At 36.0% G+C, this 17,780-nt stretch overlaps 1 protein-coding gene across 1 annotated transcript in view; it reads right to left on the bottom strand.

Annotated features, from left to right (window-relative positions):
• Positions 1 to 17,511, bottom strand: part of GPR174 (G protein-coupled receptor 174) — a 30,593-nt gene extending 13,082 nt beyond the window's left edge. Inside the window, exons 1-2 of the mRNA XM_054544769.1 lie at positions 17,018 to 17,511; positions 5,297 to 5,393 (exon numbers count right to left, since the gene is read on the bottom strand). The gene's annotated coding sequence lies outside the window, so the exon portion shown is untranslated. The remainder of the gene's footprint in view (positions 1 to 5,296; positions 5,394 to 17,017) is intronic.
• Positions 17,512 to 17,780: the final 269 nt, after the last annotated feature.

Here is a 17,780-nt window from a genome sequence, read left to right as displayed (position 1 = left end):
TTTGTGAAGCCAACTGAAATAACTTTAATAACAAGCAAAATAAACCACCCTCTTTGCAGCAACAATGACCCCTCTACCTTCATGTTCATTTAACCTTTAAAAAAATCATCCAACTAGAAAATTACCATCTTTATCTGCAATCCATGAGCTAAGGCAGAGTACACAACTCAAAACACAGTCATTGCCTCATTTAAAAATCTCAACTCTTGTGGAAATACATTTATGCAGCCACATGGGATTACAATCAAAGAAAGTAAAAACGAAAGCAAGTCAGTTGAAGAAAAAGCATCACCTCCTCTCCACACACATGCACCAAAATGGAGTAGACCACACTTCTTTGTGGCAATGTAGTGCTATTTTTATTTTCCCTATCATAGCCTGCTGCCTTCATATGGCAGGAAATGACAAGTCTCTGCCCACCATAGCTAAAGGACTTGGCAAGTACCCAAAAATATGTTGAACAGACACTGGCCTCCAAAACCTACAGTTGAGAAAAAGTAATATTTTAAAATTAAATTTACCTGCTGGTTTGCTCCCTTTTATTTGTGCCATGGGCTAATTGTTTACCCCCTACATCATTATTTACTCAGAGAGTAAGGCTAGACTCCTGAACACCAGTGGCCCTATGGAATTAATTTGAGCTAGGGTGACTTTATATGTAAGTTAAGCATTGGCTTGCTATTTATTTATTTCTAACTTCCTTCCCTTAAATGTATGGTGTGAAAATCTAAACAGACAAAGTATTTCTAAACCATAACTTATGACCATAAATAAAAGAATTGTTAATAATGTTATTTGCAATTTTTTTTATGATTTTATTTCATTAGAGTGAAAACTAAGCAACTAGCCAATTCTTGAGATTGATTTAAATCAAGTTCAATGTATTTTTTGCCTGTTTTCTTTGTAAAATTTAAACAAGTGTTAAGGTAATGATGTTTACCTCTAAGTCATGGCAAATAGCTTGAGTTCAGATGCCCCTTCGGTGTACCTACCAACCTGAGTATTTGTCAGGTGCAAAGAGATTAGAAACATAACTGACAATTTGGAAAGCCAATTGTTAGTTTCAGCAATTATAACAGTAACAGTTTAATTACAAATATGCAATTTCTGGTTATTTTTATTTTAAAATGACCATCAAGTGGTTACGTACTTTCATCATTTTTTCTGTGATAGGCCTCTACTCTACTTACCTACTTAACTATCTATTTATCTGTCATTTAGACGAGCTTTTCCAGATGGGATCAAGGAAGGTTAAAACAAATAGCTAGCAATCTTAAGTGGAAATTTATCTAAAACTGAGACACTCCTATTGTCCTGCCCTTCCTAACATTAGGAACATCACTGATACCACCAATAGCTCAATGTTTCAACTCCGAAGTATTCTTTAATTCCTCCCTTCTCTCTTCACTGTCTTCTATTTAGACTTCTACTAAGTTTATCTGACCTTCTCCGTAATATTATTCTGATTTAACTTGTGCTTTGCCTATTTTCTTGCTCTATTTACCTGAATTATTTAACTCCAAAAACCTCTGTCGGTATGCTATCATCACATTCCATATACCACAGCAAGGTATACATCTTCATGAAATCTCTTTTGCCTGAGAGAATGAGTAGTAATCTTCATTTGTAACCTCTAAATCTGAGAAAAGTTACCCAAGAAACACATCCCACACACCACACACAATTAGTACTTTCTATACTTCATAAGTGAGTTGAAACTTTTAGGACATGGGATTCCCCACAGTGATAATATTTTATTTCAATAATAAATTTATTAAAAAGCAGGAATCCAAATGAGTTTGTCTCCCCTAACTTGTCACTTTGAAGGTCTATATGTGTATTTCAATTTTTGGAATTCTCTTTTAGAATTACACTCAGAACATGCATCATGTTCTTTAGAATAATTTTATGGGTGACAAATCTTTGATTTTTAAGGGTGGGTAAATTATTGGGAAACAATCAAAAGCCATTCATAGCCAGTCTGAACAGTGAAGTTAGAGATCAAGTAGAAAAAAATGTCATTTTTGGTCAAAAGCATGATATGATGACATTGTTTAAAGACTCATTTTTCTTGATCAGCTCAAACCTATTCCAAAGACAATTTCAAAGAGTATGAGAATATTTGGTGAAATACAGCATCGTTAAGATAAGCATACAGCCTTGTGAGGTCACCTTCAAAATGATGACATTTATTTGAAAATATAAGTTGTGCTCTTTACTTAAATTAGTCATAGACTGAGAGTGAAAAGTCTTGAATTCTTGTTCTACCTCTGCAATTGAATGCCTGTGTGATCCTGAGAAAGTCACCTAATTTCTCTGGGTCCCCATTTCTTCTCTAAAATAAGCATGTTAAACCAGATAACTTTTAGAGGGAATTTTAGCTCTAATAATTTGTCACTTTACTTCTGAGTTTTAAATAGCCTTGGTTCTCCATTTCATATACATTTATTCATATGTATGGGTATATAATATTATATAATATCCACATTTTTGATAAATAATAAGGCATGATTTATAGTAGGCAAAAAGAACACGGACTCCGGAGCCAGTCTTACTGGATTCAAACCTTGTCTCTGCCACTTCTTAGCTGTGAGGCTTTGGGCAGGTTATTTAAACATTTCTGTGCCTCAGTTGCCTCCTCTGTTAAGTGAGATGATAATAGTACCTACCTCTATGAATATTTAATGAGTTAATATTTATAAAGCTCTATAGTAAGTACTATATAAATATATAAAATAAACTAATTCTTAGCATTTTATGTAGTGGAAGATAACTTTATGCATACACAAACGTTGTGGCCAAAGGCTGAATGCTATCTAATGTATCTAGGAAAAAATAATTTAATAAATTTTCATGAATATCTTTATACATCTATGAATAAATGTTTCGCTGTTTTGGTTTGTTTTGTTTTTTGTTTGGTAGTAGTAATGGTTGGGTCTCTCTCTTTTACTCTCTCTCTCTCTCTGTAACTAGACATCATACCTTGATTAGGAATTTTCATGTCTATTTATAAATGAAAATGCACTTGAATTTCCCCCAATTAATTTGAATTTTGTATCATAACAGGATTGCAAAGATGAACCAGCAATCTCATCTGTTAATACCTCCAACAGAGATATAGTACTTCATTTTAGCCAATAGATTATTACTTTTTTCTATGTTTAATCTTTTAAAATTTTTCTGGGTACATAGTAAGCATACATATTTGTGGGATACATGAGATATTTTGATACAGGCGTGCAATATGAAATAAGCACATCATGGAGAATGGAGTTTCCATTCCTTTGAGCATTTATCCTTCGAGTTACAAACAATCTAGTTGCAGTCTTTACATTACTTTATAATGTACAATTAAGTTATTGACCATAGTCACCCTGCTGTGCTATCAACTAGTAGGTCTTATTCATTCTTTTTAACTGTTTTTTTTTTTTTTTTTTACTCATTAACTTTTGACAATAGAAATATGCCACTGTCAGCTGGGCGCGGTGGCTCACACCTGTAATCCCAGCACTTGGGGAGGCTGAGGCGGGTGGATCATGAGGTCAAGAGATCGAGACCATCCTGGCCAACATGGTGAAACTCCATCTTTACTAAAAATACAAAAATTAGCCAGGCTTGGTGGCACAGGCCTGTAGTCCCAGCTACTCAGGAGGCTGAGGCAGGAGAATCATTTGAACCCGGGAGGTGGAGGTTGCAGTAAGCCGAGATTGCGCCACTGCACTCCAGCCGGGTGACAGAGCGAGACTCCATCTCAAAAAAAAAAAAAAAAAAAAGAAAAGAAAAAGTAATATTCCATTGTCTGTGTAGGCTACCCTACCTAACATGAATCACTAATATATGAATGTTACAAAAAATATGCTTCAGACTGGTGCCTAATTTTTTATCCCTGTCTCATTGAGCTTTCAACTGTACTCATCCTGATTACATCAGGGGAAAGGGCTCTAGTGGTCTTGAACAGAGGTTCATTTCCCTTTTATGAGAAAGTCTCACTAGAAAGAAAGAATGGGGTGGCCTAAAAGGTATAACAAAAAAAAAAAAAAGAAAAGAAAACAAATGAGGTGGCTTTAATTTGGCTTCCAGATACCCAATAAACCCATATATTAGTTTGGTGCAAAAGTAGTTGCGGTTTTTGCCATTTCCCTATATTAACTGCAAAAGCTACAATTATTTTTGCATCAAACTAATATTAAATACTTGGGTTAAACATGAAGGGGATATGTGCACTACAGGAGTTTTATTAGCTGGTAGAACTCTGACCTCCTGGTCCGAAGTATAACATAATGCTACAATGGTTGAGGTGTTTTTTCCCCATGTTTAGGTGAATTGTACAGTCATTTTGTTCATGATTTTTCAAACTAGGCTCAAGCACTAGACATGTTCCTTTACAATGATTAGATATCAAGGCTTGTGCTTGGGCAACACACTTCTTCTAAAAACAGGCATCCAGACAAAGAACTAAAGAGCAAACAGAATAAACACTTGCTGCTCTGAATCTGCATCTTCCAAATCTGCCCCTAACCTGATACTTACCAATCAATAAATAGAAATTTGCCAAGCATTCAAGTGATTCACCTACGGCTACTGTAATTTTTCTTTTCCATAAACAGCATCACCTTTCTCAACATACACACATATTACAACATTGTATGCATGTAGAGTGGCCAGTGTGTGCTGGGTGAGATTATATTATATAAAAGTTTAACATTGAAAGCATTTATTTAATCTGTGCATAGACTTGCTTTCAAAATGGGAATAAAGGCTGTGTACCCTAGTTTCCCAAATCCCCTTTTGAAGCTAAAAAGTAGGTCAAACAGCCCATAAAAATCAGTGCCAGGACTAGTGTTAGATGAGTGAGGCACTTTCCTTGGACACAAAATTTAAGGGGTTGAAAAACAACTCAGTAATGAAGAGAAATAGTATTTCAATGCAGTATTTTTTAAATTGAAATGAATGGAAATATTCACAGTAAACAAAATGTCAAGATAATAAATAAAGACAGGATCAGTATGACTGATTTTTTTTCTTTGTTTCAGGCAAAAAAGACTCAGCAGAGCACTATTGAAAAGAATGCCACATTTTATCAAATACTCCAGAAACTACAGCTCTTTGTGTTCTGTAAGATTGTATATCTTGATTGCTAGAACCAGGCTATTGCTTGGTAATCTATCAAGTAGACCAGCAAATGTGCAACAGGTGACTAGCAAAGGCTCTAATTGTCTGTACAGGGCCCACAGGGTAAAACAGTATTATTTTTAGGAAAGATGCCGAAATAGAAGTCAAGACTGTATTTGAGTACCTGCTGTTTTCTTCGGTGCTGATGGAACTTCTTAATCAGAGCAATAGGGTCTCTTGAGGAAGCGTTGGAGAATCTGGCACGATTAATTCATTCATGCCTTGAAAAACATAGAAAAGCAATGGTCAGGTGCAGCATGGAGAAGATGCTCAGAGAGGGCTGGGAAATTTCAGCAAGTGGATGCTGAGATCCCAAAAATCAATTACCACAGGAAAAGGAGAGTACAGAGAGTTACACTTAGTCATTAGTGGTAGCGAAGTAGAGTGAGTGAGAATCTCTTTAGCATCTGACATCTCTTTTTGACATGGCAGCTTTCAGAAAGAGTGAGAGAAGGTAGGAATGTCAGTGGAAAGGTTCATGTGTCACTCCCTGGTCACAAGGAGCCCTTAACTATGGTGAACTATGTTAGAAAAATCCCACAGCCTCCTGTTAAACTCACAATACAGTTGAAAGGTAAAAACTGTCTTTTTCTCAGTTAGTGATCTTTTCTGAATAGTTGGCATGACCACAACTGTTTCATTGATTATTAAATACATATGGAGGGAGATCCAGCTGGCCAGTGGTTGTCAGCACAGCTCATGCTAGGAGACAAATTAATTTCTACACAAAGCTGCCTTACATGTACCCTTAAAATGCTTGTAGATAGTTTCTTATGTATGGTGATTTAGGGACACCAAAAACCATACCCCAGCTTCCTCTTCTCTGCTTTACCTAATGATCACTTGCCCAAGCTTGTCACCTTGCCAGAAATGTCCCATTAGAGAGTCAATCCTTTAAGAAACTATGTGTCCAGGAATCTACTGGTAAAGTGAAAATACTACAAGAAGGGGTTACATATTAGCCTATTAACTGTAATCAATCAGCTAAGCTAGATTTTCCTTTAGAAAGTGGAAGAAATGAAATACAAAGAATACATTTTACTTGGTAGAATGAATTAAAGGAACATAGAGGGGGACAGCCTTAGGTGGGTAACATAGTAGGATTACCTGAGATGCCAGATCATAAGGGTTAGCAAAGGATTCTGCAAAGGGAAGGATAAGGCAGGAAAGATAGACGGAAGGCATCCAATGAAATATTTTCCACCTACGCAAATTTGCTTCAACCTAATCCTTTTAACACGATGATTTTTATTTAGAATAATAACTTTTGAAGGAATCCTTTGAAAGAGACTTGCGTTCTAATGCCAGCTTCAGTTGAGTAATCTTGAACCAGTTGTTTTGTTTCTCTCTCTCTCTCTTTCTGTTTCTTCCTCATGTAAAATGAATCAAATAATGCCTACTCCTGGGGAACATTGTTAAGATTACATGAGATATCATAAGTAAAAACCAGTAAGTCAGGGCTTGGCACACAACAAGTGCTCAATAAATACTACGTATCCTTTTCTTCTTTCCTCTAGCACCTAGTAAATAGAGTACTAGACACATTAAAACTCCTTAATAAATCCTTTTAAAAAGACCTGATGAGGAAAAAATAGTGATCAGGATTAAACACACAGTAAAGTTATTTTTAAATTATTTTTTGTCCTTGAGAGAGGGTAACAAAGTGGGAGAAACAGACCAAGTAGAAGATGAGTAACCAAAAGGCAGGTCCAGAGGCCCAAGAATCCAAAGCAGCTTATCATGGGGACTAGGAAAGAAAACCTAGGCAGTAAGTTACAAAGTGACAAAGTTATATTCCTTGCCGGTAGTGTGTTGTTTGTGAAAACAGAACCAGAACAGCACCACTTTAGTGTGTCAGATATGTGAGATCAAACTAGAGTAATAGTCTGCAGGGACAGAGTTTAGGGACTGAGCAGGGTCACAGATTAATCATAAACACTAGACAAATGTAGCTGGCTAGAAGCAGATTTTATTGAAATAGTGAATATTCTTAGGCACTATTTAATTTTTAATCATTTAATTTGTTATACTTTATGGACAGGAGTCAGGTGAGATATCAAAGAATGGATTTTGTTTTAGAGTCACTTCGTTATTTTTTTTCCAGGATAGTCATATACTTTAAAACTATTCTGCTTTACTTGAAAGCTTTTTCAACTCCCAAGACAGGTCATTTAGGCTGAGAGAAATGGGGTGTATGGAAAAGAGCACTAATCAGAGACATATGACACCTACCTTTTAGTCTTGGCCTTATCACTAATTAGTGGTGTGACCTTGGGAATGTCCCTTCTATCTCTTGACCTCGGTATTTCATCTGCGGAATGAGGGAGCTACTAGATTATCCCTGAGGTTACTTTGTGCTCTTACAGTCTAAGTTTAGTAGAAAGTTTGAGTAGACAGATAGGCCCAATTCTTGATAAATAGTGGGGAAGATACAAAGAATCCTTGTGTTCTTTCTCCCCAGTGCATTACCCTTCAGGCCTGACTGAATCCTCACACCACAACCTTAACTGCCTGGGCTCCATATCCAATCCAAGACCCATAGTCCTAAGCAGACTTTTCTAGTTGGCACAGACTTGTTCCTCTCACGGACTACTCCCCATCAAAATATCCCCTATAGCCAGTGTTTCTACTTTTATGCTTAAAACTATTGCGATGTGATAAGTGGATTTAAGCTAATGCATTAATGAGAGAGAACTAGAAAATGGTATCCAGGACATTCACAGGGAGTGTGCAGGGATTTTCCTAGCAGCCTTTCTTAAATAAAAACTTGGGTACCATTGCAGATCTAGACGAAAAGGATCACAGTAGCATGAAAGGAGAGTAGGGAAGAGGTTATAGTCAGCTTGAATTCCTCCTATCATACACTGGAGCCTTTTCAACAGCCTACGTATGGAGTGATTCAACAAGTTCAGTCAGCGCATATTTAATGAGCACCTTGGGTAGCATGTCGTATCCATTGATAAGTTCAATGGTGATGTAGATAATGACTAATGAGGCTTATAATATTTTCTCATTTTTTGGAAGAACTGATTCAGCATTTTAAATAAAAATTAGACTTTATTAATCTTGATTAAACCTTCGCTAATTTTGTATTAATCTCTATGAATGCTCTGCTTTTTACAAGCAAGGTAACTGAGGCCCAAAGAAAGTAAGTAAGACTCATCCTGAGTTATATAACAAGTTAATGGCACAATCAGAACTAGAACCTAAGTTTTAATTCAAAAGGCCCTTGTTCATTTCCTCACATCACACTTCCTCCCTACTACACATTCTATACTATGTGTGTAGCTATTTCTCTCTCTTTCATATGGTCAGACTATCTAAATGTAAGCTTTATGTTGCTAAAGATTGTCAATTTTTTACATCAAATACCAGTGTACAAATCACCAGAAACAAGCGTCCCTTTGTTTTTTTCTACAATGGTATAGAAACCAATATTCTTAACTGTATGCAGAAGAAACCGCAACCTATTCCTGTCCTTTCCCCATCTCTCTCTCTAACTCTACTTTACCCCATACAGAAACACAGATATTCTCTTTACATTGAGTTCATTCATTTCTGCTGGCATTCAAGACTGGAAGAAAGTGACTAAAATAAGACAAATGTTATTTTTACTCTTTGGCCCATTTCCTGCTGCTCCAGTTTGCTAAAGTATCAAGCTAGGACAAAAGAATGGAGTGATGAGATGAACAATACCTTGCTTTAAATCAAATCATCATGCTAGATATCACAGAAGATAACAAGAAGTGAGACATAGCCCCTGCCCTGGAAAATCTAGCAGAAGTGACACAGCAGAAAAAAAGAGAGATGTGGAAAATTAATTGCTAAATTCGGCAGGTCAAATGCTAAGCTTTGCAGAAAGCTGCCATATATTTAGAGTAGAAATATACAACAGACCTTAAAGTGGTTGGACTATTCCAATACAGCATTTCTGAAAACAGCGATTCACTGATCCATAAAAGTTATGCCTCTCTTTCTCATTTATTCAGCTGCAAGCCTTAGAACTATTTTGCTCCTCATAAGCACTTCAATCTGCAAGCTTAACCAGGCATAATGCTGACATGTGCAAAGGGAAATTTGTCAGGTGAAAGGCAAGTACAACTCAATGTTCCCAGTGTGATTTCAATCCAGTAGCATAAGGTATTTTGCAAATTGTACAGAGGAGCTCTGGTAAAAGAAATACAAAGTACCTGTTCAGTATCTGCATGGTGATTCATACCCTTAAGAGAGAAGTGTCCTCAATTATACCATTTTCACAGATAGAGAAACTGAAAAATGAGGGAGCTTAGTATCTTGTTCAGGTTTATACCTCTAGTCAGCCCCAAAGGAACATGACTTCAAACTTGTGATTGGTGCCTGCTGAAAGCATAATTTAGAAGAGAGTTTAGAAATTGATGTCCCAAGGTTCTTCCTCTATTTCCTCTTGGATAGGGAGCACAGACAGAGGAGGCAAGTGTGTAGAGAGCAAAAGAATGTGGTGGGAAATAATTAGCATTATCAGGAGACAGACAAGCCTAAAACTTTGTTATTGTGTTTTTGTTCTTTTAACTCAAGATTCGATAACTCACTGGATCAGATGGTTACCACACTGAGCTCCTAAACTTAAGTATGCGATTAGATTCCAGTTAATTCTCTCTGTAATGTAGCCACAGAGTATGCTCTGAAACAAGAACAGGCATTCTATAACTCCAAGTCCTTGATCCTAAGGAAAAAGCTTACTCACAAATATAAAAATAGCTCTATCCTCTTTTCTGATGGTTGATGTGTAAACTTGATTTGCATATGAAGGATCCCATGTTTTCCCCCAAATTCAAATTCCTTATAGCCAATATAGAATTCACTAGGAAGCCAGCAAACAAGTAAACACATAAATTAATGTATTGCTGCAGACCTGTGTAGGAGAGCCTCTGTGTACAATTTTTTGAGCCCTTTCCTTTTGTTGATATTAACTTGCATCTAAAACCACACATTGTGCTCTGATCTCTAACAGAGGCTCATATCTGGAGTTCAGAACCTTTGCTCTTACACCTTAGCATTCCATAAATTAGATTATGTAGAATAAAGCAAAAATTCTAATATGATTTTCTTTTTACATTGTGTCAGCTTAAGTGTAGATGAATGGTGATTCTGTTTAAGGCAAAAAGTTCCATGAAGTCACACACCTTCTTCCTAAGTCTCTTTTGTATAATCAGAATTAATATGTGCTAGCTTATCCTCCTCAAGTAAATAAGCTCTAAGAGGGCAGGGGTTATATCTTGTAGAAACAGTAAACACATCATAAAGAATGGTTGAAGTTAAATAAAACATTTAATTTTTGCTTTTTACAATTCTCAATTTTATTCATTTTATTCCCTATTCCCTGCTTCCTTTTCCTTGTTCACCTAGCCTAAATCCAATAAAAGGACAGCCTGTTTTGAAATGGGTACATCTTGACTTCTTCTATTACCAACTCTCTTGATTCTCAAGTGGAAACGGACAAGATAGTGAGTTATAGCTTCATCGTATAGAGACAGCATAACATAAAGAAAGAGTTTTGACAATCAACAGAACTGGGTTTGAAACTCAACCAAAATAGACATGTTTATTGCATAGATTGTGGTGGTGGTTTCCCAGGTATATATTTATCTCCAAGCTCGCCAAGTTATATATATTAAATATACACATATTTTTGTACGCTAATCATACCTCAATAAAGTGGTGTTGAAAAAAACAGTTGTATATCACTGGGAAAGTTATGTAATTTCTTGAACATTAGTTTCTTAATCTGTAAAATGGAGAAAACAAATGTAGTTGTTGTCAAAATGATGTAAGGCATCTTGCCCAATGCTCAGTATATCGTTAAGTGTACAATTTTAAAAATATATATTACTTTTGATGATAGAACACTAAAAATAAAACAGCCAGTAGTAGATAAGCTCGAGAAACCTGCTAAATCTTAGATTCTGAGTAGCTGCTTAGATATTTTATTGCTTTTTCTAGAGTTATTACTAAAAATATACTTGATTTAGAATAGAGTATAAGCTCTACAGGGAAAAAAAAATCCATATCAAGGATGGTCTGAATCTGATGCTGACCCTTAGTTCATGGTGAGACTTTGGATCTGCTTTGAAACTGATGTGCAGAGCTGTGAGAAGGCTCTGGGAACTCCTAAATGTACGTCCAAAATCCGAAATCATATTAGAAAGCTATTATTTTCCCTTTGCTAAAGAAACTAGACTGAACCCCTGGAGATGTGGGAATAGAAAAAGGCCAAGGCTCAGAATTTCCCATGAAGAAAATAAAGTCATTATGCTTACGAGTGAGACTGAGCAAACCAAACCTAATTTTCATTCTAAAATAAATTATTACAATCTAAATATAATTCCTCACTCAGGAAAGGATTATATGAAATTAATTTTTTTATTTTGAAAACAAATTTTTAGATATGAAACCAAATCAATTCTATCTTTTTAATTAATGTGCTGAAATTTTGCAGAAAAATATAAATAACTGATCACCACTTCTTAGAAGTATTTCATATTATTTGACCCAATATGACAAGTGGGTTAATGCATGCAAATGTTAAATAGATTAAATTTAAAATTTTCAAAGCAACATCATACAGTCTTTAGAGGGTCTATATTTGGGTGATTTACTATTGATTTTCATGTCTATTGTGTGTCCAAAATTATTCCAATGAGTGTCCAGGTGTGTCACTAAATGAAAATTATGAAGAGAAGATTGCATCTCTATGTATTGTATTCAAGAAGCCCACACAACAGAGGTTCCACAGCATTTGAGGAGGGGCCAGCCTGATTAACCACCATGCCCATATTCTTCAGATATTGATTTAGCCTATAGTTTTACTCTGGTCATTCATGTTTGGCCCAAGTTCCAGTCAAGGAATAACTTATAACCTGGGGTGATCAACTTTAATCATTTTTCTCTATTGGACTATGTCACAGATATTTTCAAATTTAATGATTCCCAGAGATCAGTTAGTTTTAAAATTTCTGAGTAAATATTTCCCTGGGAAAAACCCAAACAGACACAAAGATAATATTTCTTAATGTAAAATTCTTAAAACTGTAACTTAGAACTAAATCAGTCATTAACAAGTAATTATACATCAAATATAATCCAGGTTATAGTCTCTATTCTGAAAAACAGCCCTTTTCTCTCTGCAGGTTACAGAATGTCCTCATAGTGTTTGCTTAACCAAATTTCATGGCAAAAAAAACAAAAAACAAAAAACAAAAAAACTGAGGGAGGTTTAATCTATTCTCCATGATCAAAAGAGCCTTTCAGCAAGATGTCAGAGCAAAACTGGGTATCCCCAAACCCAATATATGATCCCTCACTCAGGATAACTTGGGTCACAAATCTGCCTTCCCTAAATAATCTGGATGGATTATCTAGACCAGCCACTTTACAGTCTAGTCTGTTATATTCATACTCTGCTTCAGCTAGGTAGAATTCTCTTTTTAACCCTAATAAACTTTTAGAAGTCATAGCATTTCAGAGAGAAAGGTATTACTGTACCAGATGTCTTGATATGCACTGTGACTTTTGATACAAAACTCTATTTCTAGGGTCAATAGTTCTTCCTCAGAGAGACTAATGCTAGGTCAAGTTACTGAACTTTCCTTTGTTAAATTGAGTTAGTTTTATGAAATATTACAAAATCAGTACTACCTAGCTTTAACCCTAACTTTCTTAGAAGAGCGAGAAGTCAGCGGATACATTTATAATTATAAGGTATAAAAATAAAGGGGAAAAAAAGATAAAAATAAAAACAGATCCCAGTAAAAACTGGACCAAAGAATACAGAAGCAGAATGCTATTGTCATAAGGATGTGGGGAAAAAAGTCAAAGAAATACGTCTTTAGAAAATTAAATGAGTAAGTCCTTCAGTATGAAAATTAATAGGGGCCATGAAACTACAGTTTAAAATAAAATGTAAATTTTAAAAAATAGACTCTGTGGGCTCTTTCATCTCATAATATATTTTGCTCATAATATTTAATTGTAAAAACGTATGTGAGAAATAATAAACTAGTCTATCTTCTACATGTTATTCATTTTTCAGCACACCATTTGGCCTGACACTTCAAATAGAGTAGACACCTAAAATAACACACTTTTAGTTTTAAAGAAGTAACTTATAGGTCATCAGTATTACCTAAAATAGATTAAATACTTTGAACAGTAAAGGATTTCATCACTGTCATCCTATACTTAAGTTGTAAGGATTATTTTATCATACAGAAATATGTCATTGGGGCTGAGTGCAGGGGCTCACACCTGTAATCCCAGCACTTTAGGAGGCCAAGGTTGGGAGATTGCTCAAGGCCAAGAGCTCCAGACAAGTCAAAACCCTGTCTCCACAAAAAAAGTACAAAAGTTGGCTTTGCGTGGTGGTGCATGGCTATGGTCTCAGCTCCTTGGGAGGCTGAGGTAGGAGAGTCATCTGAGCCTGAGGGGATCAAGTCTGCAGTGAGCTGTGATCATGCCACTGCATTGCAGCCAAGGTAACAGGGTGAGACCCTGTCTCAAAAAAAAGTCATTGATTTATAAGAAATATCTGGTAACATGTGATTAGCTTATAAGAAATACTGAATCTCATCTGCCAAGTAAAGCTGAAAAAAATTTAGCTAAATAATAATTACAATAGTAAAGCCTTTCATCGTTGCTGAGAATGTAGAGAAAACCTTATTTTCTGCCCTAAGCAGTGTGACATTTTGTAAAAGCTTTTTGAAGAAACAAATATTATGTCAGGAAGTAGGAAAGGAGTTGATGGGCACTTTTGACTTGGTGAGATATTTGCATATATTTTAGGTTTCCAGAGAGATAGCATTTATGCTATCCAAGACACAACTGAGTCTGAATTGGCAACCCTGGCTCCCACGGTGGGCACAAGTCATGCTTCTGCATGACCCACATAACTGAACCTGATAATGGTTAAATTTTAGTTTCCTCACTAGATAACTAAATTTAGTGAACTTCTTGACCCATAACCGAGTTTCCAGAGTCCATACAGACTTGATTTTGGCTAATATCTTGCATATCTGATTATTTGTCAGGAGCTCTGTCTGCATCTTGATCTCTGGATGCTGCTAATGCAGCTGTTGCTGCAAAGGAAAAAGATGCCTCTGGAGCACACTCTTTATCTTTCAAAGACTATACCAGAAGAACCCACTTTAATTTTCAGATCTCAGATAGCACTCGGTTATATGACAAACATTAGTAATATTCAAGCCACTAATTACTGTATTCCTTTTCAGGATTCACATACTGTCACTTACTGTATATATTTATCTTCCTCACACTCTCACCTTAGTTGATCAACCACATATGTCTGTTTTTGTCAGACAAGATACCCTAAAATCTTCACTCCTTTCTCAAATCTGGAATCTCCTAGACCTCAGGACCTCCTGCATACTCTCTTTTGTCTAACGAATTGGCTGTATTGTTGCTCTGACACTCAATACAGCACATACACTTCCAGTATATGGCCAGGTCTTTGTTAATCTTGTATTACAGCATCTAGTATCAATTTGCACTTTGGGTTTTTTTTTTCTATGAGCACAGTAGGAAAAACTCTTTCCTATTCTTGGAAGGAAACAGTGGTAAAGCCCAACAACTCAAGGTCTGTTACAATATTAGGGCCTTTGGGAGAAACCTGAAGTGTGCCTGTTATTGAAAGATTCTTGAATGCTCTCAAAATGAAATATTTTAATGTTTCCCAATGAATAATGCACGTCTCTTAATCCACAAACCTTGATAGTCAGCAAGGAGAAATGAACACAGCACTGGACAAGGTATGAAGAGACCTGGATTCTACCTTTGTCTCTGTCACAGACAGACAGAGGTACTTGACCCAGTCACTTCACCTCTATGAGTCTCATTTTTCCAACTGCACAATGTACACTATGAACCTACTTTAATTCCCAAAGCATAAAAGTCTCAGATGTTTGCCATTGCTCTGAAAGTGACAAGAGCTGAATCTGTTTCTGACAATTTCTTATCCTCTGACTAGGGATCTAGAGACTGATTCTTGAGACCTATAGCATAAAAAGAAGGTTTTGGGTGGGGAGTCACTTTAATGGGCAAGGGAAGAATCACCTTCTGTGCCCTGCTTTTATCAGGATTGGGTGGAGATCAGCAAAAGGAGTTTACTTCCCTTTTTGGTTCTGGGTAGCTGACTGGTGCCAAAAGTATCTATGAGCGGAATGCAGAAGGTGTGTTTCTTTGTCCTCTTCCTTTCAGTTACCTAGTACAAAGGGGCATAATGAAGTGCATTCATTCCTAGGGGTCTTCAGCTGAAATTCAGTGAGATATTGGGAGCAGTCTATGACTCACTTTGTGTTTACTCATCTTTACATTATTCAGCATCATATTAATCTGGCCCCAACAAAATAGGTACACTAGGTGGTTCCTGTCTCACACAAATATTATTACAAAAATATAGCAAAGCAGAGCAGTACATGTGTTCACAAGTGCAAAGCACATTATCTGTAATTAAAAGTACATCCTTCTTGGACACAAACTTCTTGGCATATCCAAATGTTTGCCAGTGTGACTGGTATAATCTTGCCCTGGGTGGAAGGACTTTAATCCTCTCTATAAGCTTAATGTTTTTGTGTTTATATCTGATATTTACAGAAGCTAAAGGAAAAACAAAATACTCTTTGCTGAATGTTCCAAAGCTCTCTAAAGCATATAGTTCTGCTTATTGAATAAAACTATAACTTTTCCTTTTATGAAAAATTTTGAGCAGTATAAAATAAAGTCCATGTACATTACTGTTGACAGGAGAGGAAGGAGCAGGAAAGTTACTTGAGATTTAATCCTGGGTCATGTTGTACCACATCCCTCCTCATTTCTATCTCTCTCTCACATAGGAATTCATGACTTTTTTCTTTTAGTCTCTGAATGCAGCTCCTAGCAGTTACACACCATTTATAGTATCATCATATGATTTAAAGTCAAAAGGCACTGTCCTAAACATTTTCTCTTGGAGCACAAAAAAGAGACAACATGAAAACAAGGAAATAATTTCACTTACATTTTGTCAAAATAAGTCAATTTTGAGTATCTAGAAATGTAAATTAAATTCAAAATCATTTTAACCATTGTTGATTTTTTTAATGTGCTGATTACTTACTATTGTAGATAGAGCTTATCTATGAAAAACAGAGCAACTGTGCCTGTTATCTTTCTTATTTCCTCTTTCTCTCATTATAAACAAGTTTTCTTAAATGTGTTTGAAAACAGAATCTTTATATCTATCATTAATTGCAACAATTAACTTTTACAGTGAAAATAAGTAACTTACACAAGCTGATAGGAACATGCATTTATATTAGCTAAGGTCCTGAAATATTGTATCTCTCATTTTTCAAATAATCATTCATTTTGAAAAGGGCAAAGAGTTAACCAGTTTAATTATGCAGCAGATAAAAATAGCACCCCCAAAGAGTTATAGCAGACTAGATAAAAATTATCCTGCACCTTTATGTAAGCAACTCTACTTAATACAAAATAGGTTAAATTGCAAATGTTCACAGGACTATTTTATTCAATATCAATTGAGCTAAACACATTATTAAAAATCTCTCCATGTCAAACTTATATTTTCCCAAGTTTAAAGTTGCCTCCCTCCTCCAGCAGCCCATCATACAATCATTTTTGTTTGTTCAAATACCAATGAAATGACATTTAAGGATGGTCCAAGTTCATTATATCCATAACCATGCTTAGACTTGACAAGTTGTACAGTTCCTTGTGTGAAGAGTCCAGTTCTACATATTAAGGGAAAAACGCACAGATGAGAGCTAATTATGCATAAATAATTAGAACCTACCATTTCAGTTTCTTTCTGTTTTCTTCAGAGATCTCCAAAGAATTCATGTGATGGCCACTCCAACAAGGATGCTACTGATTTGTTCATCAATTTAGGCTCCCTGTTCTGAAAATAACCAATCCAATTCTCCTTCACTAGCAAAAGGAGAAAAAGAAAGAAAGAAAGAAGGAAAGAGAGAGAGAGAGAGAAAGAAAGAAAGAAAAAGAAAGAAAGAAAGAGAAAGAAGAAAGAGAAAGAAAAGGAAAGGAGAGGAAGGAAGGAAGGAAGGAACGAACGAACGAAGGAAGGAATACAGGAGAGAAGGAGGGAAGGAAGAAAATAAATAAAAGTAAAAATAATACAAAATTAAAGAAAGCCAAAAGAAAAATTATGAAAGCAAAAGGAAAAAAAATTAAAATTATCAGGAATATCTAACCACTATCATGTTGAAAAGCATAGTAGTAAGATGTCAGAGTGAAATATGCAAGCCACTCTCTGTGTACACTGAACATTTCCGTTTTCCAGGGGGCAGCCAGCATGCTCTTTTGCTTTCATTCTCTCCGCCCCCGCCCACCCCAGTTAATGATGCAGGGCTACACTACAGGCTGCATGTAGAGCCTGCAAAGCTTCACACTTAGGAAAAGAAATTCTCCTTTCTATTTCGAGGGCCACAGTGCATTGTCTTCTGTGGTTGCACTCAGCTTTGAGCTCATGATAACACACAGCCTATTTGCCTATGGAGTCCTTTGCTGAAGCTAGGAGCCCTCGAGTTGCTTGCATAGAT

The sequence above is a fragment of the Pongo abelii genome, chromosome X (genome assembly GCF_028885655.2).
Source record: "Pongo abelii isolate AG06213 chromosome X, NHGRI_mPonAbe1-v2.0_pri, whole genome shotgun sequence".
Lineage (NCBI taxonomy): Eukaryota > Metazoa > Chordata > Mammalia > Primates > Hominidae > Pongo > Pongo abelii.
The sequence above is the reverse complement of the archived record's forward strand: the minus strand, read 5'-3'. Positions and strand labels throughout refer to the sequence as shown.